Source organism: Phalacrocorax aristotelis, chromosome 7 (genome assembly GCF_949628215.1).
Source record: "Phalacrocorax aristotelis chromosome 7, bGulAri2.1, whole genome shotgun sequence".
NCBI lineage: Eukaryota > Metazoa > Chordata > Aves > Suliformes > Phalacrocoracidae > Phalacrocorax > Phalacrocorax aristotelis.
The window spans coordinates 23,855,032-23,871,163 of NC_134282.1; positions in this window are offsets into that span (position 1 = coordinate 23,855,032).

Below are 16,132 nucleotides of genomic sequence, written 5' to 3' on the forward strand. Positions count from 1 at the left end.
AGGTTCATAACTTTTATCTTACAAAGAAATCTGTCATCATTTCCACTGGGCTTTACTAATAGTCCTGCAGCTGGCACTCAAGTTGTTCATATAAACAACAATACGAGCTCTGTGCTAGCATCATACTCTGTTACCAACAAATACTATTACCAGGAGGAACACAGAGAAACTGAAAATGGGAAGGAAAAATTCAGCAGTACATGAGCAGCACAAACTTACCATAGCTTTAACATAAATCAAAAGTCTACGTTACGCTCTTGAGTCTCAGACAAACATTTGCAGAAAAGTCTGGACAGGACAGAAGAGCTGGTTTAGTACATTCTTTTCTTCTCTAACATTAACAGCATGAAGAAATGGCACCACGGTAATATTATATCACTCTACATTTTGCAATTATGCAATCTTCAACCCTGCAGACACCAGGATCCAGAGAGGCAGATGTGGCCCTCATGTAAAGGGTTAGTCATGTAGAACCAGCAACAGGATTGAAGCTCTGCTAAGATAAAGCTGCTGCAGCCTGGAAAGCCCAGGGGATGCTGGGACAAATGGAGTTGCTGGTTTGGTTTTTATTTATTTGTATTACAGATGTCTAAGGGGGAAAAAGAAGCAAGCTAACTGGTCTGCTCTTTACTTCATTAATATTTTCAGCAGAATTGGTGTTTCTTTTTCTTTTCTCTCCTTTTCTAATCTAAGCAGCACTTAGGAAATACATTTTTAAAATTGGATTATTTTCTGCTGCTGTTAAAACAGCTACTAGTTTACACAAGCCTTAGCTTATAATTTTGACAAACTAAGTATGCAAATCCTGATTTTTCTGTCTGTCTTCCTACATTTAAAAATGCACATGCCATTACGATTGCATGTTTGGAGGAGTTTTCTTATCATAAACATTTCACAGATTAGCATAAGCAGTCACTAGAGGAAACAGTAAAATTGCTCATTAGAGCCAGAGGGAAATGAACCTGAAAAGAACAACACAGGAAACGCAGACAGGCAAAAACCTAAAGCTAGGTGAAAAGACTTGGGCAAGTTGGAAGCAAAATGAGAGTTGAGCTAAGGAGGAAGAATGGTAGTGCATCACTGGAGCCACTACAGTGGAATATTGCATTGTTTAAACAGGGGATACTGAGGTATCTTTTCAGACTCTCTTAGTTTCCTGGAAACAAAGTTTTGTTCAGGGGCAGAACTCAAATAACCACCTTCCCCAAGACCCAAATAGAAAATAAAAAATAAAAAAAAATGCAGATTTCGCGTTAAGGTGGGGAATACTAATTGGTCACATCTTCCTCTCGCCTCTAAACAGGGGTACCAAAGGTACTGCCAACATGAGGACACATTGTTCCCAAATATCTGAGCTACCTCCGGACTTCCTCCAGGACTTAGTGAATTTGTGAGTGGAACTGTCTTTTCTTTCAGAGGACATGATAGAATATATGTGAGAAAGCTTTTGGAACAATATCCCCCTCCTGATGGCTTTTAGTATAAGAGACAACCATTGCCTGAAGTACAGCTAGACAGATGCTGACTTATTCTGAGGTTTATACCTGCAGCTACAAAAATGAGGGAAAAAAATAATCTCATTGACATAAAGGAGCCTCTCCTTCATATCAAGATGGTTTCATATTCCAGACAGTTCTCACCATACTCTGATCACATCATTAATCGTAAAGGCCCCATAGCTAACAAAATATCCCCTTCTTTGGGAAGAGCAAAACAGTACTGAAAGGTCAATAGAAGTAACAGCATGAATCATAATAGCAGGCAATTACATCTGCTGCGTTATCAACAAGGTACTCGAAAAATGTCAACAGAAGTTGCTTGATCAATGACTGGAGCAGAAGGATAAATGAGCTCATCAGTGAAAGACTAGTTGACTGACAGCTATAGCAAATGCCCTGACTACAGGTGCTTGAAGTTCATTACTATTAATGGTAGGCTCCTACTTGGAGGGCTCGGAGAACCCCCAGTGGAATGAATAGTTAGCAAAGGTATTTCTTCTCAGAGCTTTGTTAGAACATTAATGCATTGGGGTTAGGATTTAATGGTGCATTATAAGTTGAGGATTTGGACTGATAATTTTAACTACGTTCATTTGCTAAGTTTTTGTTAAAATCTTTTGTTAAAGTCTACTCCATTTGAGTTAATTTTAAGAAGGTATTGCAAGATATCATGCTATTTCAGATAGCTGTTTTGAACAGCTAAGGTTAAGTATTTCATATCATGAAGATAAACGTGATACAGCAGCTTTTACACAATAATGGCATGTTCTTGTATGTTTTACTGCAGTAAAAGCTCCCGGTTGCATTGTCCACTTGGAGATGCCTTTAAGTCTCTTATGGAGAAATGTTATCCTACATCTTTTGCAACCTCTTTTGCAAACTTTCCTTCCGTTCTTACATACCAAGTAACTCAGCTAAGAATTTTTCACACATAAACGTGTAAATCACTCTGGTCTTAAGAATCTTTCACAGAACAACAATCACGCGGTGAGGGTCAGCATGTTTACAAGAACACCCTAATGAATTACAGACTGCAGAATGAACAACTAATTTTTGCATTCCAATTTTAGCAGAAATTTCTAGAAAAGGTATTTTGCAAAGCCATGTATGAACAGTCTCCACTTCTGAACTTCTGCCTCTGAATTCCTCTACTTTCATACAGATAAATTAACTTGCACCTGTAATCTCATTTGCCAAGAAATTTTTACAATATCTTAAAAATTTACTCCATTTCTGCTTTTGTCTTTTTGTTGGATATATGGATTTATACATATGAAGCCCTCCATCGCACAAATTTCCTGTTTAATATACATAAAATGTCAGTAATAACCAAGTATTGTATCACATACTGCTCAGGTCTTTTTGGAAAATAGGCTAAGGAGAGATTTTTTGCTAAGGAGATATTTTGCAATTTTATTGCGGCATGCAAATAGCTAATTACTTATGCTGTAAAAGTATTAGTAAAAAGCATTTTTGAAAGTCACAGTTCAGGAAATACAATTTTTTTATAAACCATGAAAATATATGTAGTACTATCTCAACTATACCCATAACTACGTGTAATGCAACTGAGAATAAAGTTCTACGCACTTGATGTGATATAGCCAGCCTCATACACCTCTTTGATTTAAAGGTGTCTTTAAACATACTGCAATAAATCTGCAGCTTGCCTAATGTTAATCAAAAACATGCACTAGACCCATCACCCAACGCATTAATCGTGGTACATAATTCCAGTAAAATAAGCAGCCACACCCTGAATAATGTTTACAGCTTGTTGACAATCCTTTTCCAGTCAAGTTTTAAGTACTTTTATTTTTCCCTGAATAAAATTTTTACTAGAGATTTAGGGGGATGAACAATATTTAAAACCTCGTGCAGGTGACATTCATGAGATACTTTCCTCATAATTCAGAAATAACTTATTCACTTTTTTCTTCGTTTTATTCAACCAAATTGCTACAATATCAGTTGCCAGGACATTTACGTTCTAACATTTACCATCATGTCTGGTTCTCAAAAACATTATTTCTCCACAAAATGGAACACTGAAAATTGGATAGATTATTTCCTGATATCAAAGAAAATTATGTTCTTTACTGCTGTTTTCTAGGTTTGTACATATAGCAAGACCCTGAAATTAGCTTCTTGGGAGGGTGAATGAAGCAAATAAACCCATTCATTGTACAGCAGAAGCAATAACTCGTTTTAACCCCATGTTAATATAATTTTTGCCTGGATTTTTTAGAAATATACTGATTCTGTTCCATTCTGGTGCAAACCTTGGCACATTCAGAGCATGCCTTGATAACCACAGATTCCATTATGTGTTTAATAATTGACTATTCAATAGAGCATTAATGCATTCTTGTCTGGAACTAATTCACCTTTGTCTGTGTATCAGCATGAATGTACCGTGAATTACAGATATGGTCTTGAAACGTAAAGGCCATATACTTTATTCATCTCAGGTTTTTTAAGCTACATATTCATGACAGGCACTGCTTGGAAATTAATATCCTAACTTGTATATGCTAGTATATATACAAAATGATTTATTAGAGTAGCGATCCATTGAAAAGTGCCTTGAACCTTTATCTGGAACACAGCACCTCCTATAACATGCCTGGCCTCAAAAATGGAATTGCTCATTGCTGTATTTGCAGAGATGTGTGTGACATGGCACATTAACAAATAAAAATGGTGGTTAGAGTATTTAAAACATCAAGTTAAAAAAGCTACAGAGAAAATTTGCTATTACTCATACATATGAATACCTCTGCGGCAGAGAACCAAGTATAAGAAAGTCTCCACTGTCCCATGCAGACCTTGTACCCCACAATGCTCAACTCAGAAAAGAAGGTGGGGGAACCAAAGGTTTCTAACACAGTGCTTATTGGCAAATATAGGATGTTCCATCTCACCAAAAAAATAAACATCTCCATCACCTCTGTTCTCTCCAAACAATCCTAACAAAGATCAATCTGTCTTGGTAGTTTTGCACACAAAGTTACTGATTTAGGTCACACAACCCCACTGAATTCAGTCAGCGTTAGCTGAGAACGAAAAATAGACTGAAGAAAACAATCTCTAAAATTTTCTACAAATGACATTTAATCTCAAAGAGAAAGAGCAGTAATTTTTCTCCATTGGAAAAAATGTCATTTAGTTATGTAGCAACGAAACTGCTTTTTCATCTTTGGAAGCTGTACGTCTAAATGTGAAGTTGGTCTATAGTCTGTCAGTCAAGCCAGCACCTTTAAAAGCAATAAATTCGTATAAAATCTATTCATGTTATTTTGCCATAACTGCACTACTGGCCCAACAGTGACTTTGATTTTCCTCCAACTATAACCAACGCCTAATGCTTCAGAAGTAAAACAGCAAAGCCCTGAAGTAAGGTACCAATTACTTTTATTCTAATTTGTAGAATCACAAATGTAAATTTATTAGCCCTTTCCCCCCAAACACAGTGGTAGGTCAGTGATAGCCTATAGATGACTAGGGACTAGCGGAAGTCTTACTGATTTCACTTATTCTGAAGTTGTTTGTCTTCACTTTCACCTTGAGTTGCTTCTGGTCACTGGGGTACAGAAAGGTTAAGTAGTAATTAGTGAACTCTTCACAGTTTTGATTCCATCAGTCAAATTTGGTGAAAGCTTGCTTCTGTCTAATAGTCTTACCTGTTACACTATCTTATAATGTATACAGGATGACATAAATCATGTTATAATATATGCTAATCAACTGATAATATTCAATTTAGCATTTTAAAATATTTCAGTTACAGAATGTGCTATTACTTTATTATTATTAACAAGTGTTTAATCTCAGACAAATGCAGAGTATACTACCATTTCAAGCATCTCTGGGCAAGCTTACCTTAATTCTTGCTGTCTTCCCAGCCATCCATCCCAGTTTTTTGTTTGTAACCTCTTACTGCATTCACTTCAAACCATAACAGATTTTCTCCCCTTACTTTGCACTTATTTATTTTCCCTCAGAGGGTTTAAGGAACGCTTTAGACTACAAAGTACCCCTTATTTTGCAAGATGATGAAGGGCACTGCAAACATTTGTACCCACCAATATACAGCCACATTTTGAGAGGCATTTCATTAGAAACGGGATCATGGTTTTGCCAAAGCTATGATAAAAAACACTATAATAATTACTCTCCAAAGTTCCTATGTAAGTGTACTGTTTCCCAAACCCCATTCAAAGGGGCATACTCATAGCAATAACTCACACTTGCAAGTTCAAGATATAGCCAACCTAACACATTTGTTAAATTCTATTTTAGAACTACCTACAGATACCCTCTTCGGTCAGCTGGGAAAATAACTTCTCACCGCTGCTATCAAGCCAACAAAACAGAGCTGCTGCAGCTGCTGCTTTCTGTTAAATAAGTGCTGTTTGTCACCCACCTGTGGTTGCTGATGAGCAAGGTAATTCCTTCACATATATGGAAAGGATTTAAAGTCTTATCAGCTGCAAGCTATTAGCTCAGCTGTAGCAGTGGGGCCACTGCAAGTACCCCATTATCTTTTAGGTCTGGTTCTGTGTAGAGGGGGAAAAAAATCCCAAAACCAAACATCATCAACAAAAAAGACCCACACTAAAAGACCTGACCCAGGATTTTTAGGAATCTACGTTAATTGACTTCTAACACATTTGTGATGTCTAAATTCCATTTCCCTGAGGACTGCTGATTTGACTAGGTAGCTATCCAAGTGTTAAACAGTTTCATTCTTGATTGAATGCTCGTCTGTAATTGTGTCTCTTCTGTCACTGGTGGAGCCCTCAATAGGAAAAGTCCATTTAGCAATTTTCTGAAGCAAACAGTAACTTACAAGATGTAGGCTCAATTCACAGTCCAGTGTCGGGATTCTCCCCAATGATTTTTCTAGATGTTTAATGTGGTCCTGTTGTACTTAAGAGTATTTCGACTCTTTCACACCTTTCTTTGTTGAGAATACCTTTGAGAAATACCATTGATTCATTTTACTTCATGTTTATTTAACAAGTTATGCTCTTTACCTATTTATATGGCATTACAGCCCTGATATGTTGTACTTTCACACCTATACTTCTGTTTTTATTGGGACTGTGATTGCAGATGCATGGGCAACAAAGATACCGAACATTAAGGTCTTAATTACATAGCCTGGCTTTCCTTGATTTTTTTTTTCTTCAGGTCATCTAATATTCATTTATAACACAGAAAGATGTTTTTTTCTGTTCTGTTAAGTCATCACTGCATTTAGCAAAATATACATAGGGAAAATGATAAAAGGGGAAAATTCTTTCAGTTGAAGGCTTGGGAGATAATACAGGTTCTGCATTAGCTGGAAAATTACTGACATTTCATTACATGAGGGATGCTGTTTTCTAAGTGGATGCTTCATCTTTTAAAGGGCTTATTACAAGGTTGGCTATACACTGTACCATTACACACAGATTTTGTCTTTCATCAACAACAATGGCAAGCAAAAACACTGTTCTAAAGCTCTAGAGACATTTCAGGTGCTGATGGTAAACCAGCAGTTTCTCATTCCTGAGTTATTTTATGCTCTTCATAGTCGGCTCTCTTGGTTCTCTGTATACAGTCTAAATAAGTTGTCAAATGCCCCACCCAGGACTAAAATAAAAATGCACTCAAAAGACCAGGGCATGGCACAGCAGTTTGCGCAGGCAGGATGTGCAGGGAGGGCCTGGCCACTTCAAGAGAGGCTGCAAATCACTTGCAAGGAGCTGAGAACAGCAAGAGCCATGGTATCCACCCAGCAAAAATCTGTGCCCTCGGTGTCCCTCATGGCCCCTCTAGCTGCAAGAGCTGATGCAGCCACCCAAACAGAGCTTTCACGGGAACATGCAGCCATCCAGGTCCCAGGCTGCAGGGCGTGCCTGAGTTTCCGTTCAGAATCTGATGGTAGCAGTGAGCTCACCTGTGGGAGATGTGCGCAAGTAAAGGAGCTGCTCAGCCTGGTGACAGAGCTTCAGGAGGAGGTGTCCAGGCTGACGAGTATCAGGGAGTCAGAGAAGGAGATAGACTGGTGGAATAGTAATCTACCATCCCTGAGACAGATGCATCAGCCAACCATGGCACAAGAGACAAAGAATCCCTCACCACCAGGCAGAAGGAGGAGACCCAGGAGATAGAGGAGAATGGAAGCAGGTTACTGCTTGGGGTGGCAGGTGAATCCACTCTCAGCCTGCCTGACCTTTGCAGGTGCCCATACACAACAGGTATGGGGCCCTGGAATTGGATGGGCAGACAAATGGCCTTCTGGGATGGACGGGTCGTCTAGGCAGCCTACGCCCCACATCACAATCGCTCATGTTAAGAAAAAAAAGAAGGGTAGTTGTTACAGGTGACTCCCTCCTGAGGAGAATGGAGGGTCTGATATGCCGACTGGACCCAACCCACAGCGAAGTCTGCTGCCTCCCTGGGACCAGGGTAGGAGATGTCACTAGAAAACTCCCTAGTCTGGTAAGGTCCTCAGACTATTACCTACTACTGGTTCTTCATGTCGGCAGAGAAGAGGTAGCAAAGAGAAGTCCAAAGGCAATCAAAAGGGATTTCAGAGCCTTGGGGCAGTTGGTTGAAGGATCAGGTGCTCAGGTAGTATTTTGTTTGATCCTGTCAGTATCAGGGAAGAATACTGAATGGAACAGGCAGACTCAGCTGACCAACACGTGGCTCTGAAGCTGGTGTCATCAGCAGAACTTTGGGTTTTTCGATCATGGGAGTCTCTTCATCACCAAGTCTACTGACATCTAATGGGATGCACCTTTCACAGAAGGGGAAAAGGGTTTTTTCTCAGGAGCTAGCAGGGCTGATTGATAGAGCTTTAAACTAGATTGGAAGGGGGAAAGGGACAATTCCAGGCTAGTCAGTGATGAAAAACAGATGGCATGCTGAAGTCTGAGTACCTGCATGTGCTAGTGAGATTCTTCAGACTGTTCCATGTGGCGGTGGGCACAATGAACTGCACTTGAAGTGTTTCTACACAAATGCACGCAGCATGAGGAACCAGCAAGAGGAGCCAGAAGCCTTGGCCCAGTCCCAGAGATATGCCATCATTGGCATAAGTGAAACCTGGTGGGATGAGTCCTGTGTCTCGCATGCCATGATGGATGGTTACAGGCTCTTCAGGAGAGATAAGCAGGGCAGGCAAGGCGAGGTGGTGGCATTGTATGTAGTGGAGTAGCTGGAACACACGGAGCTTGCAGTTGGCAATGGCACAGTTGAGAGCCTCTGGGTAAGGATTAATGGACGGACAAATAAAGTGGATGTTGTCATGGGAGTCTACTGTAGGGCACCCAGTCAGGGTGATTACACTGGTGAGTTTTCTTTAAAGAACAAAGGGATGCCTCTAAGTCATGTGCCCTTGTCCTTATGGGGAACTTCAACTTGCCAGATGTCAACTGGGAATACCACACAGCTAGTATAAACAGATCCATAAGATTCCTAAACCATCTAGCCAATAACTTCCTGATACAGATACTAAGGGAACAGACCAGGAAAGGTGCCTTCCTCGATTTGTTGCTTATTAACAGAGAGTGTCTCATGGGTGAAGTGGTGATTGGTGACTGCTTGGGCCACAGCAACCATGAAGCAGTCAAGTTTAAAATCTATAGTAACAAGAGGAAACCTGCCAGCAAGACCTCAACTCTGGTCATGAGGACAGCAGAATTCAGGTTATTCAGGGAGCTGCTTAGTAAGGGCCCCCTGGAAAAAGCTTTTGAAGGTGCTGCGATCCATCAGCTCTGGTCACTTTTTAAGTACTACCTCCTAAAAGCACAGGAGCACGCAATTCCAAAATGTAGGAAGTCAAGCAGGCAAGGCAAAAGGCCGGCTTGGCTAAGCAGGAATCTTCTTCTAGAAATAAGGTGAAAAAAGAAAGTATATGGCCAGTGGAAGCAAGGTCAGGCGACATGGGAGGACTACAGAGATGCTGTTCACCACTGTAGGAAGGAAATTTGTGCAGCCAAAGCTCAATTACAGTTGAAGCTGGCCAGTAGTGTGAGGGAAAATAAAAAAAAAGCTTTTTAGAATATGTTAATGACAAAAGGCAGGCCAGAAGATGTGCCAGGGGAGGTTTAGGTTGGATATTAGGAAAAGGTTCTTCGCCCAGAGGGTGGTGGAGCCCTGGAACAGGCTCTCCAGGGAGGCAGTCACAGCGCCAAGCTTGACAATATTCAAGAAGCATTTGGACAATGCTCTCAGGCACATGGTGTGAATTTTGGGGTTGTCCTATGCAAGGACAGGAGTTGGACTTGATGATCTTTGCAAGTTCCTTCCAACTCAGGACATTCTATGATGTTACGATATGTAAGAAAGGAAGAACACTTAAAACATTCATATATTTAATGAAAAACAGATCAAGCCCTCCTTATTATAGCTTTCTGTCTCTTTTTAAATATGCATATATTGTCAATTGAATGTTAGCACATCATAGTCAGCTACTCTATTTTGCAATAATAACTAACAATGTCAGTTAAGCAAGATGTTATGGCTCTCCTAAAGGAAAAAATCTTGACACAGCAGTAATGAAAAGAAAAAAAACACTTAGGTCTGCTTTTCACAGAGCTTCATATAAAATATTATTCTCTGCAAGGGTTTATTTCACCAGTGATCTCTGCAGGAAGAATAGAGGTACGCATAAAGTTAGACACTGCCATCAGATTCTGAATTGCCTGTGTATGGACAAGCCAATTAGTGACTAGCAATAAGTCATCAAGTGCAATTGAAAGGAATATGCAATCTGGCTTTTGCTTTCTCAAGAGGCACTTATCTTCTCATCTATTGCAGCTATAACTTGAAACTCCTCTGCAGTTGCCATCTGGCATGTAAGTGTGGATCTGGGCCTAAATGAGAAACAATAAAGATGGATGAAAGCCTTGATGCTTTGCGCTGCATAATACTGCTTTGTAAAAGATCTTCTATATTAAATTATACTGAAATCAAGATTTTGAGCACTATATTTATGCCTCATCATATCATTTCAAAGTTTATATAAAACAGATTATTTAATCTTCTAGTCAAGTCATTAAAAACTAGACTGGTGAGGGCTGAGAGAGAGAGAAATCCTGTAGCTGACAAAGACAACAGAAACCAAGAAGGAGAACTATGTTAAAAAATGGGTAAAATGTGATATTTACATGACATTTAATTTTTATTCTTTAAAGTACAATATGACATGTTTTTTAAAAGTGTACAAATGTGATTTTTTTTTTTTTTCATTAAAACCATGTTGTGCATCAATAGTCCTTGTGGAAGATGGCAACATTAGCTACACAGGAAAGGCAGGCATCTGACTGACATTAAGGGGTTGCAACTGACCATCACCTGAGTAAACTTTCCACTGCCTGGTGAAACTGTACGGCTTTCTAAGAGCATGAGTACCATCACTGCCTGTGTACAGAGGGAGTTCTCTTTTGAGAAGACTGACACTGCAATGCCTCCTCAAAACACAAAAACCACACTACAAAAATCCTGGTATACTAACCATAAGATCGGTTATGAGCAGGGAAAAACTCCCTCAATTTCCTTCTGACATCAGTAGGAGAGGAGAAGAAAAGGAGGCCACATGGGGAAAAAACCCTGTAACTATAGTTTTCTCTCAGAAAATAGCAACAAACTTGAGCATTTCAGCAAACTTGTGTGGCTATGGCAGCAGGAATTGAAGCCTGGATTACCTCCATTACTTAGAAAGGGGAAATCACGAGGCTTCACAGCAATTCCTCTCAGATAAGCAATACTGAAGTCCACATATTACACCCATTTTTCTATGTTAGACAACTCCATCTTATGGAGAAGCTATTCTAAAAATTGCAGAGCTCCCCAAAAGACGTACAATTCTGTTTCACAACAAACCTTCAAGGTTTTGAAATTAGACTTTGTTCTCTATTGAAAGAACACAAAATCCTCTTGGTATCTTTGTAGAATGGAATTGTGTCAGATATGCAATTTTATGAAAACCCACATGCTTTCCAGTATCAGACTTGTTTCCTTTTCTCTCTGCCCTATCTGTGCAAGAGATCAGGGAGTACTACACAGTCAAAACTTTACCAGAGCAAATATGCCACCATTATACATGTCAGTTTTGACTAGTGCTGTATTTTAACAAAAAGTAATTTAATTAAGATTATTCCAATCATTACAGGACTGTTCCCTGCACTTCAAACAGAATCTTAATGCCCAAAGCTTTGCTGTTCCTCTCACATATACCAGTGTAAAGTTAGAGGCATTCTGTTTGGGTTAAGAAGGCAAAGAAGTAAGTTACTGTTATCTATCAGTATAGAAGCAAATGTTTCTTTCTGATCCAATTTCATTCTTGGTAAACAGATGTAAAGTTTATACTGGATTCTCACTAAAACCTTTTTTACTATTGGAGTTTCTGCTCTAGGGACTCTGCTGACTTGGCCGTCCTCATGTACTGCCCTGCTCACTGCAGTGCTCCTACCACCTCTTTCTCTCGTGAGGCCGCTGCCCAACACAGCACAGGGACATCTGTCTGGCCACACCAACCCGCAGAGATCCAGCAACAGCCAATATTGGATTGCATCACTGACAGTTTTTCCTCTGCTGGTTTACCCATGTACAACAGCGGGGACATTATAACACCTTTGCTGTACAGTACTTCATTGTACAGAAACATATTAAAGTACAAGTATTTTTTGCCTTGGTCCTTTTTTGAGTTAGAACAGAGCCATACCAGGAAAACAGGAATGGTTTACTTTTGATAACAGTATTACTCTCACTTTCAGTTCAGCAGAACTATTAGATCTCAAACTTCGAGTTATGTAGAGGCTTTAGGTATAGCAAAGCCAATATTTCACAAAATATATGCTGTGGTTTCCAGTACAATTATCAAAAAACCCTGCAGTAAAATTCTGTAGATTACAGAGAAATAATACAGTAGCATGCTAACATCGATCAACATATATCCCAAAGAGTTTAAGAATAAAAAGCAAGGTGACAAATACTTTATAAAACCCACTTGAAAGAAACATTACCGAGTTTCTTAGATTAAAAGATTGATTTTTAAATGATATGACTAAAATTCTCTTGGACTGCATATATGCATGTATAACAATGTATAACATACGTGTTGTTGTTACTTCCTGATAAAATCCTGCACAAGATTTTTAAGAAGCATTAAATTAGCAAACATAAACCTACTGCAGAGATTTTATCAACCAATAATACCCCTACGATGAAAAGATATTATGGAATGTTATCTGAAACATTATGCAAACAAAACGAGCTATTCTAACTTCACTAGAATTCAAAATACAAGCAAGTAAAATCTCCAGACTAAACAGCCCCAGCTCCCTCAGCCGCTCCTCATAAGATTTGCTCTCCAGACCCTTCACCAGCTTCATTGCCCTTCTCTGGACACGCTCCAGCACCTCAATCTCTTTCTTGTACCGAGGGGCCCAAAACTGAACACAGGATTCGAGGTGCGGCCTCACCAGCGCCTAGTACAGGGACACGATCACTTCCCTGCTCCTGCTGGCCACACTATCCCTGGTACAAGCCAGGATGCTGTTGGCCTTCTTGGCCACCTGGGCACACTGCTGGCTCGTGTTCAGCTGGTTGTTGAACAACACCCCCAGATCCTTCTCCACTGTGCAGCTTTCCAGCCACTCTTCCCCAGGCCTGTAGTGTTGCATGGGGTTGTTGCAACCTAAGTGCAGGACCCAACACTGAGCCTGCTGAACCTCATACAATTGGCCTCAGACCATTGATCCAGCGTGTCCAGATCCCTCTGTAGAGCCTTCCTACCCTCGAGCAGATCAACACTCGAGCACACCAACTTGGTGTCATCTGCAAACTGTCTGAGGGTAAGTTATCTTCTGCAGCTTCAGAGGAATATAGCACACTGGAGCCTCCTTTGCTTAGTTTCTGTACTGCATTTTAGCCTTTTGACTTCTGCTGCTCGCCTCAGTAATAATGGATTTGCTAATGTTTGCCTTTAATTCTAATAGCAATCAAGCAACTGAATGATTTTCATTTACAGGAAGTTAACATTTTCTTGTCCACCCATATCTGTAATATTTAATGTTCAAACTAACTGTAACTGCAGTATTTAAGTGATTTTAAAATAAAACCTTGTGTATTTACTTCATAGATTAAGATGAGTGAATGATCGCCTTGTTGTCCAAGCCAAGACTTCAAGCTAATGCTTTCCAATTCTGTTATGGAGGGTAAAGGTTAATGAACACTCCTCTCGTGTTTCTCTTCTGCATCTCCTCTCAATAGAATTTTTTTCCCATCTGAACTATGCATCAGTAAAGGCCAGATGCCAAGAGCTAAAAGATTACGCTGACTTGCCGTGCTGCTCTTCTGGCAGATTTTACAATTACAAGGCCTAATTCTACAGCCTTGATGTGCATAACTTATGTAAGACCCTGGGAGCTTTGTGACTCAAGAACTGTAGCAAATGCCAAATTTTCATACAGCTACCACTTCACAGCATCTGGAACAACTTTGGCTTGGAATTTCATACTCATAGTTTTACACCTTGACATGGGTATTCTAACTTATGTTTTACTTAATAGTAATAGAGAGTAACAGAATAGGATTGTTGCTCCAAATCCCCACTGGAACTAGTCCAGAAATGAAACCCATGAAAATAAGACTACTGTGATAAAGAGCAGAAGTTGGTCCAGCGATTACCACTATCTTTAGGTAACTGTCATAATGTTACATGATTTTTGTAGTAGTAACTTAACTTAATTATTGCTGGAAGACAGGTTTTTTATTTCCTCTTTCATAATCGTCTTGGAACTTTCTGTAGTCGTTTATTCTTCCCTTGCAGCGTGGCACCTCAATGCTTCAGCTCTTGCATGTTTTCTTGTCTGATACTGATCTCTTTTACATGACTGCGCTTCAGGCACAATCTGCATTTTCATCCACTTCAAGAGGGCACAGTTTAGGATCAGACCTACTGCTCCATTTGTTTACAATTAGCAAGTTATTCTAGATACAACTCAGTTCAAAAAGCATTTTATTTATGAAACAGTTTCTTAAAAACTCTAATTTGAAATGGAAAGCTTAGATTTAAAGACAACAAGCAGGAAATGTTTATTACTACAACTGTGATTCCATTTACAACAAAAATGGTGCAGATCAGATCCTCAGCTAGCATAGAACAGCTCCCATTGAGATCAGTGGAGACATTAATTTGTGTCAACTCAGATGCCCAAGCTTAGTTTTCAAGCTTGATGCACAAGATTTAATCTTTGGATTGGTCTTTTTTGTAAATGAAGCACAATGTTTCCCTTTATAGGAACCTTATTTATTCCCACAGCATGTAACAGTAATTCAAAATCTACAATGAGGAGGTTTTAATTCCAGCTACTCATTTTCCGAATAAGCTTTATATGTTTAGTAAGCCTGGTCAGCAAAAATAAACGATCCATTATGCACTAGGATGTTGGCTTCGTAAAGTTTTCTAAAATTGACTTTTCTTCCTCAAAAGGAGTTGGGGGAATTATTGTTTTTATAACATTGTGGATACCTTGAAAAGAAAGATTATTTCTACATACACATTAGTTAATTTCAAAACTGCCTATCTGGCATCATTATATAAACCCATAGTATTTTAAAGCCTGAGCACCTCTAGTCTAGGCTGCTATATGTAAGAAAATTTGTGTAGTCTTTCTGTCCAACATTATTAAACGCGTATTAAATAATGGAAAAAATTACTCCACCACTAACAATAGTATTTCCCTACCATATTAAGTTGTAGTCTAAAATAAAACTTCATGGCAACAGGGTAGGAACAGAGGAGAGCAAGGAAATGCCATGGACAAATACACAGACACACACAGGGAAACAATTTCAGCACTGCCCACACTGCCACTTTTATCATCCTCAAGTATCAGCTCCAGGGATTGTCTGCTTGTGTGAGGAAATAGCACTAGGGAGAAAAACCCCAAACCACATCTATATATGCTTAAAAGCGGAGGGCATGATACTTTATACACTTAACCTGGAGCATTTTTTTTTTAAGCTTGTGCCTTGTCTTGGGAGTCTAATTTATGATTTCAGACTTTCTAAAGTTACGGCTAAAAAGTATATACTCTGCTCCCAGTCACAAGCCAAAGACCCAAATGCTGAAACTAACCCTTGGCCAGCCTCCAGCGAGGCCAACCGAAGATTTAAAGTAGTTGGCCTCCAGGCAGCAGTGAAGTTTTATCATTTGCACGTGCATTTCACACACTAAAGCTTAAAAATACAATCCATGATCCTATTCATTTTTTTACCACAGTGTCAGACATGAGGAATAGCTGTGCTTCCCTTTAGCATTATAAAAATCAGGAGGTTTGGGGTAGATTCTAAAACTAGCTGGTGACATTCTGACATCTCAAGAAAGTGGATTTTACATGCTTAAAAACTAAAGAGAATAAGCAAATGACTTAGAACTCTCTGGACTTCACTGTTTGCTAGAATCTATTTAGCAGACATTTTATGACATCTGTGTATTTTGCGAAGTATTCAATGGCTGACGGGGAGAAGGTGACTCTGTGAGGCTACTCATCAAACGGCGAAAGCTGAGCTCCGTTATTCCAAACCTCTGAGAAAGCCACAAGAACTCACAAGCTGTTTTCGGCTGC